At 37.5% G+C, this 15082-nt stretch overlaps 1 pseudogene; it reads right to left on the bottom strand.

Moving 5' to 3' along the window:
• LOC110324013 overlaps window positions 1-12608 on the bottom strand; it is a 43183-nt pseudogene extending 30575 nt beyond the window's left edge.
• Window positions 12609-15082: the final 2474 nt, after the last annotated feature.

Genomic DNA, 15082 nt, shown 5'->3' with positions numbered 1-15082 from the left:
TCTTCTTCTTCTTCTTCTTCTTCTTCTTCTTCTTCTTCTTCTTCTTCTTCTTCTTCTTCTTCTTCTTCTTTTTCTTCTTCTCCTTCTTCTTCTAACCTCATTATGACAATAATGTTCTTTATTATCTGGTCCTTGATAATTTTCTTTCTTTTTTTATTAGATATTTTCTTTACATTCCAAATGCTATCCTGAAAGTTCCCTATACCCCACCCCCCTGCACTGCTCCCCTACTTGCCCACTCCCACTTCTTGGCCTTGGCCTATAATTCTTTGTCTAGGGTTGAGCTACCATGAGATTCTGCACCTGCCCCCCCCCTTCACGAGAACCTGTCTATTTGTGTCATCTTTTTGTTTAAGTCTTATTTAGGAAGCTTTGTTAGGACTTCATGGGCATAATGACTCTGACAAGAGCAGGAGATAAAAGATGAAAATTTCCTGCTCCTCTAGTTCTAATTATCCCACCTACCTTTTCTACTATGATCTCTGAACCTTAGTTGCAGGAATTGTATTGTTGATGCATCAGGTTAAGCTGGGAACCATACAGTCACTTGTTTGCATTTTTTTTTTAAATTAGTCATGTATTTTTTATAGTGGCCTTTGTGTCAAAGAGATAATGCTTTGATAAGGGGCAAGACCTATATTTAACTTGTTGTATGAGGATAAATGTATAGACTACTAGTTAGGAATTACTTTGGTTTAGTAAAGTGGAAATTATAGGTTCTTTCCAAAGATTAATCGGCACCAGGTAGTTGTGTAGGTCTCCAGGCATAATTTCCCTCTTATTGAGAGAGACTTATAATTACAGAGTTGTGGGTTACAGCCAATAGTGTTTGCCACTATTGTATCTTTAGAGATATGGCACCAGGCTGGTCATTGTTGCATTTTATATGTATCACATTTGCATATGACTATTGGTTTCTTCCCACTCTGGGGAGCTTACATGGAATCTTTAGGGAAGAACCTTTCAGGTCAGTGTCAATGAGGATCATCTGGATCCTGTGTGTGAAGTATATGGTGTCTTTAGCAATAGGAAATGACTTTCAGCAAACAAAGGTAACAGCAAAAGCCAGTCTTTTGGGAGTCCCTTGTACCACGGTGACCAACAACTCAGAAGAAGGCTTCTCATGATTGGCATGAGTTTTATTTTTTCCTATGGCTCTTGGTGGAATAATCAGTTTAGTGAAGTAAGATATTGGGGATCTTTCAACTATGGTAAAGAAAGTAGCACAATGTAAATCTCAATATTAGGGTTATTTGAATGTTCACATTCTGCTAAATTCATTCTTTTAAAAATATTTATTTTTATTTTGTATACAATGTTATGCTTGCATGTATGTGTATATGCTAGAAGAGGATACCAGATCTCTTTATTGATGGTTGTGAGCCAGGATGTGGTTGCTGGGACTTGAACTCTGGACCTCTGGAAGAGTCAGCAGTGCTCTTAATCTCTGAGTCATCTCTCCAGCCTGCCAAATTCGTTCTTAAGCATAAAAATTACTTTCATTAAAATATGGTTTTTTTCTAAAAAAATAGAGTTTATGATGCAACTCAATGGAAGAGTGTACTGAAAAAAAAAGTTGTGTGAGTGAGGTGAGGATTCATATCTACAATCTCAATACTTGGAACATTGAAACAAGAGTATTTATGTTATTTTGGAGACAGGTTTGGCTAAATAGGTAGGACAAAAGAGGTTGTATGTGTGTGTGTTTGTTAAATTGAAGTTGAGATAAGAAAATTCTAGTTTAAGTGTTCTTTAATTTCTTGATAAGTTTTGGTTAATTTACAAGAATTGGAAAAAAGGCAAATAATTAGAAATTTTAAGTTACAATATTGAAAATTTTAATCCTATGAAATTGTAAGGTTTACATTTACATTAATAATATTCATGGGTAAGTAGTTAACTCCCTAATTTTATAAAAAAAAATCTTGATTTTCACAGTGTAAAGTTGAACTTTGTTAGGTTACACCAATATTCTGATTAACGTACAAAAGGTGCCAGCCTTCTATAAGATGTACTAGCATTCAATAGTGTCTTCTTGCAAAAGATCTTAAGGCAGCTTTTTTTCCCCTCTTTTTCTCTGCTGTAAATAAAAGGTCAAGTAATATCTTCTAATAACTTATAACTCCATCTTTTTCTTGTTAGGACATGTCACCCAGCACTTTTTGATTACATGTTCTCAGATAATAGTTGGGGCAGATTGACCAAAGGAGAGCAATTTCTTTAATCAGGATAACATAATGATTCCATCACAAACTTTAGATAGAGCTATGGATATCATCAATTTTCCTTTTTTATCTATTAACAGAGCTATATCTTTAGTGGAATTGAAGACAGGACCTTCTGCAGGTTTCAATACAACTTTATAAGAGGCCATAACAATGGCTTTAGAATCACATCCATTAGTTCTACAATGAATCAAGTTTTCTTGTAACATGGCCATAACTTGAGGACAGGGCACTGTAAACATCAGGCAGTGGTATATAGGGAACTGAAGTCTAAATTTGCTACTTGTTGAAGTACTTCTCTCTGTTACTGAGCCATTTGATGGACATCAGTTTCTTTGCTCATAAAAGAGGGAGTTGTCCCATGTGCTCTAAGGTGGTGTCTGTTTTTAGTGCTTCCTGGACAAAGATGCAAGCCACTTTGCACTATATGTTTAATGATTATGAAGAATGCTGACAACCCTGGTAATATGGAAAAACTGTGACATTACAACATGACATTGTTGAAGCACAATCAATATAGTTAAGCTCCCCTCCAATACATTTCTTTGTTCATGTGTCTAAGGGTTGACCAGCTGTCTAAAAACAATATGAAATGAATAAAACAAAATATCCCAATGCTGGGTGAAAAAGTATAGTTAATATTACCATTTTTATTTCTGATGAAGTGCAAAATAATTAGGTTGAATATATTCAATGCAATTGTTATTTAATTGAATTTAATTTATGCACTATTGCTATTGTTGTGATTAATAAATTTATTATTTCAAAATTATACAACAAAAAGACAAGCATTTAGGTAGTACAAAAACAGATTGAAGATTTCAGCTTTTTTCCTGAACAAATCAACCTGAAAGAGTTATGTACCATGTATTTATGTACTTTATTAAAATTAAAATAGAAAATTTAAAGATATATTTTTTAATTTGTGCATCTACAATGAACACTTTTATGCATATGATGATATGTACAAGTTTACTTTTTAAGTAAGTTACATTTATATAATGTTATAAATACATTAGTCTGCCTTTTAATTATTGCCATGACCAATTGAGCTATTAGCTATTATTTTCAAGGTGTTAAGTTCTATCACCTCCATTTTTCAGGTAAAGAGATTGAGACTAGGGAAATTTATTAATTTGTCTGAAGATACACATGAAGTCGGTGGTAGAAATCATCTAGAAACCTGGCAGTCTAGCTTATTGATAACTTATTATGATGATTAATAAAGAACAACTCTTTTTCTGTGTTCTGCAAATTTAAAGATCTGGAATACCATCAATTTTCTATTAGAGTGGCATTCATAGGCTTAGTTTGGTAAGATATACTATATTTTATTAATGACTTTTATTTTGCATTTAATTTGAGGAAACAAATTTCTGGTGAATTAACATGAAAAGTAGTATATGCGCTATGAAGGTATAAATAGCCAATAGATGCTTCTTTTCATTCTTTTAGGAGGCCTTATTTGATTCTTCTGGCATTATCTGGATCCAAAATATGTTGTTTGGATCATCTGTTTTACTCACAATACTGACACATTAATATCACTTCTGTTCTTATGCAGAGTTGTAAGCATCAACTTTTTCATCTTTTCAAAATAATTATAATGATATATCTTGTGATATAAAGCATAGTAAATTGCAATTGAGTCAAGAATAACAATAAAAGACAACTGAGAAGGAAAACTAAGCAAAAGCAATAGCTCCTGACAAATTATGTCCATAGTTTATATTTAAAGTCATGGATGTACTGCTTTTTTGTAATAGATATTTACACTTCTGAGATTTTATAGTCCATCCACAAATGGACTATAAAAAAGATAGAAGGAAAGAAGAAGGAAAAAATAAACAAGTAATTAAGCATGCAAGCAAAGCACTTATACTGAACTCTGCAGTGGTAGACATACTTTAGGACACACTTAATGATTCTAGCAGTGCACAAATATGAACCTACCCTTTGTAAAGTTTATTATTTTGTACTCAATTATTTTCAGAATAATGGTAATATATATTTAGATGATAAATTACAAATGTTATAATTTATTGCTGAAATTAACGTTAAAATTAAAATGTTTTGTTTGATCAACTTCAAATTTTGTATCATTTTAGTTCGATACAACATCATTTATAATTATGTGAAATTGTTTTTAGGAAAATTGGTATGTTTTGGTGAAAATTCTGTCTCTGAGAACTGTAAACAAGTATAGAAACTTGATTGCTCTGTATGCCTAAAAGCAAAAAATGGACTACATATCATAAGATCCTGTGAAGCAATAATTCAGACATTGACTGATGAGTTTGAAAATGAATATGATATTTCAAGAATGGTAAGTCAAAGTGTGTTCATTCAGTGATTTAGTTTTGTAATAAAAACCCAAGTTTCTTCAGTCTATTCCACTGAACTTTCTACTTTATAGGAAGTCTGTTATTGTTCATGATTGTGAGATGGCTTCTGTGGTTATTTGTTTATCAGTTTTCTTTTTCATGTGCATGTGTATGTGTGGTGTATGTGTGTTCTTGCATATTCCCATATGTGTGCATGTATATATGAATATGTACTCCATATGTGTGTGTGTGTGTGTGTGTGTCTGTGTGTGTGTGTCTGTGTTGTGGAGATCAAAAGTTGATGTAGAAAGTCTTTCTTGATAATGATCCACCTAATTCATTGAGGCAGGATCTCTCAGTTGAACTCAGACCTCACTGATATGACTACTCTGCCTAGTCACCTTGATCTAGGGATTTCTGGCCTTCATCATCTAAGTGCTGAAATTACAAATAAGTTGCCATGCCCATAAATGGGTTGAGGAGATCTGAGCATGAGTCCTCCTGCTTGCCTAGAAAACACTTTTACCACTGAACCCTCATCCTAGCCTCTATTCATTTTTTCCCAATATAATATTTTTATTGACTATTTGGAGATTTCACACAATGTACCTCTATCACACTTGTTTTCCATTCATCCCGAGACCACCTTACCATCCTTGTGCCCTCCCCCAAAATACACCAAGTCAAATTTATATTGCCCACATTCTCACTGTATCATGGTCAAATTCCAAGTAGTTGGGACCTTAAAGATAACTGAGTTGAGTTGTGCCTTTCCTAGCTCCTAGAAGGGATCAACTATGAAGAACCATATTTCAGCATCTCTTTCACAATTTTTAAAGACTCTTCATTGGCTTCCTGTTTAGACGGTTTCTTTCTTTCTTTTTCTTTTTTGTGAGAGTCTTTCTTTTTCTTTTTTGTGAGAGTGGAGGTTGTTATAGAATTCTTCAATGTCTCTTATTCTCAAATTTGAGTGTGCTGTCATTGATATCACTGGAAAGAAGCTTCCTTATCCATAACAGCCTGTGGCAGCACTGACAGACATCCACATGGCCCCCTATGGCAGCACAGAACATCATCCTAACAACACCAATATAGCCTCAGGAGATAGCACCTATTCATACATTTACTTTTTTTCTTGTGTGTTTGTGTGCATGTGTGTGTCTGTATATGTTTATGTGTGCATGTGTGTGTTTATGTATAAGTTTTTGTGTGTTAGGTGAATGTGTATATGAGACAAAGAGAGGTTTCTTGGGTGAAAAAATGAATTGAATTAGAATTATTGTTAAAAAAGCAACGCAAAAGTATAATATTGACAATGAGATTTTATGACGTGGAACAGCAGAAGTGAGTCGTTTTATGAGAAAGGTTGGCATGGCTTCTTGGGACTTCAACTTGTGAGTGGAAAACCAGGTCTTGTGGAGAGAGTACAGACTACATGTGGGTAGGCTGCTTGAAAATGGGAGAAGTAAAATTTTACTCGGTTTCTGGGATGGTTCAATTTGATAATTGTTCATTAGATCCATGCATGGATTCAAATGATGTCTGTTTGTGTAAATATTTGGAGTCCACACTTGGGAAAATAATAAGCTGTCAACTCCATTCAGAAACTACCGAGATGCAGCTGTTAATCATAACCTTGAATAAATGTCCTTGCTGTATAATGGGGTGATAGAAAATTCCATACTTCAGTTGCTGAGATGTTGAAAGGATGGAACACAAGAAAGAAATATGTGGCAAAATAGGTTAATCTTTTTAACAAAGTGTTGGAGAAACCACAATTTGGTTAGATGCAAAGCTGAGAGGCATCTGACTCAAAGTTTGAAACAGAAGAACTACAGGTATTGAAACAAGGATACTAAACTTTCCATCCTAAATTACAACATCCATAATAGGTGATCTGTAGTCCATCAGTTTGAACACAAGCATTCTCCAGGTCTCCATGAGCCTAGTGAGGAACTAAAACTGTACTGCTCATCTGTTTTCATGAAAAGGGGCTCTAATCTGGTGTTTCATGGCATGGCTGTATAAAAAGTAGGACAATGGAGGCAGAAGGAAACAGACATAAGATATCTGATGGTGACAGGCTCAGATCCTAGAGTTTATTTTAATTTTAAAGGAGTAAGAAGGCTGAAGGATAACCTATGTCCAGCACAGAAAATGCTGTAAAGGAAGTCACCTTGTTTTCGTGATGACTTTTGTATAGAGCATGCTCCGGTAAAGATTGAATCTAGTGGATTCAATCAATATTATTTTTTACAATGTTCAAGGCTACACTAAAATGTTCTCTATTGATTCAAGTTTGAATTTAGTTTTGACTGGTGTACACAGAGCATTTAAATTCTTGATTTAAGAATGTAAAATTAATATTTAGAAAAAGTAATTCTATAATGAGATTTTAGTATGTTTATTTCTCATAAAAGAGGTTATGATTATTCTTTTAAGTTTTAGTTATTGAATGACTACCCAGATTAGAGACTTTATTCTACAGCTAGACACAGGTGTGTGTTAAGGTGTCTTTATTAGGTTATGTATGGAGTTGATACATACAACTTCTAGCTAAGACCTTCTAAAGTTATGGCACTTTATTTGTAGCAGTAATAAGAAGAGGAAGAGTATGAATAGCATGCCCCCCTTTTTTTTTGTTTTTTCGAGACAGGGTTTCTCTGTGTAGCCCTGGCTGTCCTGGAACTCACTTTGTAGACCAGGCTGGCCTTGGACTCAGAAATCCNCCTGCCTCTGCCTCCAGAGTGCTGGGATTAAAGGTGTGCGTCACCAAGCCCACCATGCACTTTTAAAATTACTTTTATTCTTTTACAGTCCAGTCATTACCCCCTTCCTGGTCTGCTCTCCCACAGTTTCTCATCCCATGCCCCCCACCCTGTTTCTAAGAGCATGTCCACCTCACCAACACCAGTCCTCCCCACTCCCTCGATTGTTAGGGGACTTGTCTCTCACTGAGGTTAGAGCAGGCAGTCCTTTGTTGTATCAAGGACTAGCTCTTGTATGCTGCCTGGTTGGTTGGTGGCTCAGTGTCTGAGAGATCTCAGGGGTCCAGGTAAGTTGAAACTGCTGTCTTCCTATGACATAGCCCTCCTCCTCAGCTTCTCCCAGCCTTTTCATAACTCAAGCACAGTGATTGCCAACTTCAGTCCATTGGTTGGGTGTAAGTACTTGCAGCTATCTCAGTCAGCTGCTTGTTGAGTCTCTTGGAGGACAGCCATGTTAGGCTCCTGTATGTAAGCACATCATAGCATCAGTAATAGTGTCAGGCCTGGGAGACTCCCCGTAAGATGGATCCCAAGTTAGGCTAGTCACTGGACCTCCTTTCCCTCAGTCTTTTCTCTATTTTTATCCCTGCAGTTCTTTTAAACAGGAACAATTCTGGGTTAGAGGTTTTGACTGTGGGATGGTAATCCCATCCCTCCACTTGATGCTCTGTCTTTCTACTGGAGGTGGACTCTACAAATTCCCTCTGCCCACTCTTGGGCATTTCATCTAAGGTTCTTCCCTTTGAGTCCTGAGAGTCTTTCACCTCCCAAGTCTGTAGTACATTCTAGAAGGCACCACCAAACTCCCAGCCCCTGAGAATGCATATTTCCATTCATTTTGCTGGCCCTCAGGGCATCTCTCCTGTCCCCCTCCCTCCATACCTGGTCATGTTCTTTCCCTTTCCCTTTCTACCACCTCCCCCCCCCCAGCTCCCACCCTCCTTCTGCCTCCCATGATGGCTTTCTTCTCCTTCCCAAATGGGATTGAAGCATCCTCACTTGGGCCCTTTGGCTTGTTAACCTTCTTGAGTTCTGTGGAATGTATCCTGGGGAATACCATGCACTTTTTAAAAGTTATTTATTTACATTCCAGTCATTGTTCTGCTTGGCCTCCCCTCCCACAGTTCCTCTCCTCTTGTCTCTGAGAGGGCACACCCCTACCATACCTTCCCCTCCACTGGGGGCATGAAGTCTCTTGAGGATTAAGTGAATCTTCTACTGAAGCCAGACCAGGCAAATCTCTGCTAAATATGTGCTAGGAGCTTCTGACATGCTCCTGGTTGGTGGTTAAGTCACTGGGAGCTCCCTGGAGTCTGAATGACTTGAGTATGCTTGTCTTCCTATGGGGTTTGTCTCCCCTTTAGCTTCTTCAATCCTTTCCCTAATTCAACCTTAGAGGTCTCCAACTTTGGTATAAGTATCTGCCTCTGTCTCAGAGGACAGTCATGCCAGGCTCCTGATTGTAAGCACATCATAGCATCAGTAATAGTGTCAGGTCTTGGTGCCCCACCCCAATGAGATGGATTCCAAGTTGGCCCAGTTATTAGATTGCCTTTCCTTCAATCTCTTTTCCATTTTTTTCCCTGGAGTTCTTTTAGACAGAAGCAATTCTAGGTCAGAAATTTTGACTGTGGGTTAGTAACTCTGTTCCTCCACTTGAGGCCCTGTCAATTTACTGGAGGTGGACTCTTCGAGTTTCCTCTCCTGAACGTTGGACATTTTGGCTAAGGTCACACCCATTGAGTCCTGAGAGTCTTTCACCTCCCCAGTCTCTGGTACTTTCTAGAGGGTCCCTATACCTCCCACCCCCAGAGGCTGCTTATCCATTCATTCTCTTGACCCTCTAGGCTTCTCTACTGTTCCCTCCCTATATCCGATTCTACTCCCCTTTTCCCAATCCCATCTCCTCCCACACCCAGTTCCCTCCCTCCCTCTGACTTCTGTGATTCTTTATTTTCCCCTTCTAAATGGGCCTGTCTTGTTACACTTCTTATGAACTATGGGTATTCTGTACTACTTAGCTAATATACACTTACTAGTGAGTATATACGACACATGTCCTTTTGGTTCTGAGTTACCTCACTCAGGATGATATTTTTTAGTTCCATCCATTTGCCTGCAAAATTCATATGTCCTTGTTTTGAATAGCTGAATAGTATTCACTTGTGTAAATGAACCATATTTTCTGTACCCAATTTTCAGTTCTGTACCCAATTTTCAGTTGGGGGACATCTGGGTTGATTCCAGTTTCTGGCTATTACAATGAAGGATGCTATGAACATGGTGGAGTATGTGTCCTTGTGGTATGGTGTGGCATCTTTTGGGTATATGCCCAAGAGTGGTATAGCTGCGTTTTCAGGTAGAACTATTTCCAATTTCCTGATGAATTGCCAGATTGTTTACCAGATGTTTGTACCAGGTTACAATCCTACCAGTAATGGAGGAGTGCTCCTCTTTCTCCACATCCTTACCAGCATGTACTGTTACTTGAGATTTTGGTCTTAGCCATTCTGATTGGTGTGAACTGAATCTCAAGGTTGTTGTGATTTGCATTTCTCTGATTACCAAGGACTTTGAACATTTCTTTAAGTTCTTCTTGGCCATTCAAGATTCTTCTGTTGTGAGTTCTCTTCAGTTCTGTACTCCATTTTTAAATTGGGTTGTTTGCTTTGTGGGGGTTAACTTCTTGAGTTCCTTATACATTTTGTATATTAGTCCTCTGTCCAATGTAGGGTTTATGAAGATATTTTCCCAATCTTTAGGTTGCCAATTTTTCCTATTGATGGTGTCTTTTACCTTTATGCTATAGTGTTAAGGTGGGTTTTTGATAGCTGATCTGGCCTGTGTGGGGAAGTGGGATACTGTGCAATTTTTAAGAATGATATGTGGGAACTGGAGAATTGACTCAGTGGTTATGAACACTAGCTGGTCTTGCCAAGGACCTGGGTTCAGTTGACTAAACCCACCTAATGGCACACAGTCATCTGTACTTGTAGGATCAGGGGATGCAACACTCTCTTCAGCCCTATGCAAACACTGGCACACACATGGTACATATACATACATGCTAGCCAAACACTAATACACATAAGATAATAAATATAAAAAATAAATAATACAATAAGGTTTATATAGTAGTTCAACCACTGTCTACTTCTAAGCCATTTTTAATTTAGTCTGAGGTTAAAGTCTAGTAAACATATGAACATTGTTGATAAAGTAGAAATGAGGCATAATTCTTTGATTATGAGAAATGAGGCATAATTCTTTAATACTTAAAACTGTATTATAATACTGGCTATGGTATAAAAATAAATTCACTATTAATGAATAACTTTTGAGTGGAGAGAATAGCATCATTTGGAACAAACCGAATTATTTAGAATTTTTATGTGCACAACTGATTTAACTATTTTGAAATAAATTTAACAATTTTACACTCTAACATCTACTGCTTTTCATAAAATAATAAAATAACACATAGACACACACACACCATACATTTCTACTGTTTATTAAAATGTCAAAGCATTTTAATAAGCCATTGTACTGACAGAATTAATTAGATCTGAAAACTGGTATAATTAAAACAATAAAAGCTATAAGAATGCATTAAAATAGAGTGCTGGAATAAAAGAACTAAGTTTTAGAAAGTTATATTTGACTAGTCAAATGTTCCTTAATAACTGGATGCATCAGAATGCATTGTTCATTTCAATATTAAAAGAATTTAGTGAAATGAAAATTGAGGCAATAGAGAATTCAGTACCACCATTATTTGAAATTTAAAGTCTTTCTCATAATGAACATAGCTAAAGACATAAAAGACAAATGATAGAGAAATTAAAAGCAATTATCAAAGGAATTCTCTTGAGAAATTTCTGATTTAAATTAAAGCCTGTGATTAAAAAATCTCCTTAGTCTTTGTCCTTCTCCATTCTTCTAATAGTTCAGTACTGCATCAGCACCTTATGACTTAATTTCTTCTTCAAAGACAATCATGCTATGTTTGAAATGTACACATCAGCTTCACATCCTGTTTCTATACGCACTAATGAATCTTTTAGATAAAAAGCAATAGACTGCTTGAAAAGGAACCATAGAAAGTGAAAATTCCCCCCATAACTTAATTTTAATTTTGCGTATGGAAAAGGGACTGCCTCAGATATTGTTACTTCAAATGTAGCATGGTATATTTCAGTGACCAGGGCTAGGCCATGTCCCCTCATTTCCATATGTTCTGCTTTTCTTTTTCCAAAAGCAAACTTCTTTTAAGTCTCTGCCCACACACTGCAATGGATAACGGGTACCTAACAGGTAAGTTAAGAGGGTTGGTGAGAAGGTATAGGAGGGAGGGGATAGGGGGTTTTTGGAGGGGAAGCCAGGAAAGGGGATAACATTTGAAATGTAAATAAAGAAAATATCTAATAAAAATTAGAAGTAAAAAGAATTAGTCTTTAGTATGTTTGCATTGCAGTAAGTAAAATCAGTACACAATAAAATAAGCACCAGGCAAATTCTGGTAAACCCTCTTTTTTTCATGAAATATAAAATTCATTAAAAATAATTGTTATTTTTCTGCCATGAGTATATACATAAATTTCATATTGGTGGGCAGGTATTTGCACAATACATTTACTGAGTATGTACTTTTGTCATTTTTTCAAATGTCATTAATATTTTTCTTTCATAGCAACTAATTTTCCTTTATTTAGAATCTGTATCTTCTCCTTTTGTAAAAATTATAAAGAATTAAGGTCACCCTGGCCATGTCAGCCAGGGCAGCCAAAGAAAGACACTCAAGCACCTGCCCCAATCCTGCTGTCCTTGTTACCAGAAGAAAGACATCCAAGTGCCAATTTTAGGCAGACGAGCCCAGGGCAGTCAGAAGAAAAATACCCAAGCACACAACTAGTGCACCACTACCACCACTAAGATGAGCAGATATGTGACAAGGAGATGGGAAAGATTGAGTACATGGTAAAGATGAGTGAGAAAGTAACACCAACAGGTTCATACATTGCCGAGAAAGGTAGAACTAGAGACTCTAGCAGATAAGAGGAGTCTGCATAACCTGAAACCATGGTGACATCCCAGTCCAGGCTGCTGCCCAGGGCCATGCCTTGCTGTGTGGTTCTGCTGCAGCAGTTTGTGTCAATGTCCATGGCCTGAGTTGCCACAAAAGGCCATGCAGAGTAGGGTGGGTTGGGGGCTGAATCCTCATCTGAGTGGCCTGCACTGACACTTGAGGCCATGGTGACATCTGGGCCCATGTGGCCTCCCATGGACATGTCTGAGTCTGTGGTTCTACTGCAGCTGCAGTCTTTGTTGATGTCCCAGGGCAATGTTAGCACAAAAGCTCATGCAGATATCTCTGCTCTAGACTGCCACTAGAATCACTCTGCACATCTGGCTTCACCCTTTTCATGGGCAGCACAGTAGAGTTTCCCCTGGTGGCAAGGGGGCAGGTGAGATAGCCTTGAGGGCATGCTGAGGGAAGGCAGCATTGGGTGAGATATCCTGGGAAATGCTGGAGAGTTTGCCCTGGTGGTATGGGTGTGGAAGAGCTGGAAGACTGGTCAACTCAACTACTACCCAGGACCCCATCTAGGACTTTAAGCTGGCCCATACCAACATCTACTTCATCTATGAATCGTTAGAGTGCATGAAAGGAGCAGTCATGCAGATCTATAGTTGCAGAATCTCCAAGACACCGAGCAACAACAGGAAATTGGAGAGGAATCCAGATGAGGATCCAGTATTTATAGAGTAGCAGAAGCCCGAAGTCTCAAGTCAGATAAATGACTTATTGAAATGAACATTTGCAAGTAAAAATGTGTGGACAAAAGAATATGATGTGTGACACACTGACACTTTGATACGCTAAAGCTTCCAGGATATTTTTTTATCTTAATTTTCTTTTTTTTTTTCTATATTGGGGGTGGTTGCAGAGGCATAGAGCATATAAGAAGGGATGGGGAGATGAGTAGGATTGGGGTGTATGATGTTACATTCACAAAGAATCAATAAAAAGTTAAAAACAAGGATAAATACCAGAAAAAATATATAAATAATTAAACAAATTGGAATGGGTGATTAAAAAGAAGTAGGGGGAGTATTAACCAAAACAATATACACAGATATGATATATGTATATGTGTATATATGCATATACATCTTACCTATCTTTATATCTATCTATCTATCTATCTATCTATCTATCTATCTATCTATCTATCCATCTATCTATGTGACACACTTTTCTCCTTGGTGCCTGCAGATCTAGAGGTAGAATTTTCAGTTCCATTTCCAGCACCATGTTTGCTTGCACACAGCCATGTCTCCTGCCATGATAATGATGGACTAAATTTCTGAAACTGTAGATCAACCCCAATTAAATCTTTTCTTTTCTAAAAGTCACTACAGTCATGGTGTCTCTTCACAGCAATAAATCCCTAAGACACCCACGTTTGTTCTGTTTTTAACCTTGGTCAGTAAACCTTCTCTTTGTAGTGGGAAGTGGTTAATGGAGAGTCATACTTGATTATGTGCTAAGTGTAATTGACTTTTGAACACTCAGCCCTAAATAGGACAGCTGTAATACCTATTCCAAAGCTCAAAAAACATAGAAGCATGGATTAAAAGAATATAAGATCCTGAGGATGAGGAGGGACACTGTAAAATGCTGTCTTCTGGACATGACGTGGCTGTTGTTCTCATGAACTCACAAGTGTGATTATCCTGCATAATGTGGAAGCTCTCAACATTCACTTGATTGTCAATTTGATGCCATGTGGAATTAATTAATACCCAAGAGATTGAGTACACAACTGAGGTATTTTCCTCAAATTGTTTGAAGTGTAAGAACTCACCTTCAATATGTATCTCTTGAGATGGGATGAGACACATTTAATCTGGAGCATTCCTTTTGGTAGCAGCTTATATAAAGGACTTGGGAGAAGGAATCTCTCTCTCTCTCTCTCTCTCTCTCTCTTTCTCTCTCTGCCCGTTTACCCTTTCTCTCACTGGCAATTCCATTGCTTCACTGGCATTAATTAGAGCTTACTTTCTTCAGGGTTCTAACCGTACATACTGAAGAACAGTTGAGACATCCAGTCCTATGAACTGAACAGCTACTAGAATTTTGGACTTTCCATTGGTAGACAGCCAGCTGGATAACAATTTAAAAGTCACTGTAATGAATCCTGATCATACATACATACATACATACATACATACATACATACATACATATTTACACATTCATCAGTTCTATTCCTCTAGAAAACCCCAACTAATATAGTGGTGGAGAGCCTTACTATTCCTTGAACATCTATCAACAGTTAATGGTCTCTGTGGAAGTAGGAGTCATTTTCTTTGGGAGTATAGCTAATGGTAAGGCACGCATGCTCCAGAAAATAGCACTCAACCCATGTTCCTGTATACAATCCTAATAAATCTCAAGTGGATTGTGAAAAAATAAAGTAAAAAGATGTTGGTTTCCTTTCAGGGAACACAGAGCAACCACGCATGGCACCCAAGTTATCCCTAGTCCTGCTGCTACTGCTCACCACAGCTCCCCTTCTCAGGTCTTCTTTTTTGCCTTTAAGTCTTGCTCTGACCCAAACCCACTTCCTACAAGGGACTCCATCATCACCACACATGGCACAGACCTAGACAGAATAACTATACTCACTCATCCTTCTCTCCTATTCAAGTCCAGGTTCTTGAGACATAACTACCTTTTAGGATTTGTCTAGACCCA

The sequence above is a fragment of the Mus pahari genome, chromosome 7, assembly GCF_900095145.1.
Source record: "Mus pahari chromosome 7, PAHARI_EIJ_v1.1, whole genome shotgun sequence".
Lineage (NCBI taxonomy): Eukaryota > Metazoa > Chordata > Mammalia > Rodentia > Muridae > Mus > Mus pahari.
The sequence above is the reverse complement of the archived record's forward strand: the minus strand, read 5'-3'. Positions and strand labels throughout refer to the sequence as shown.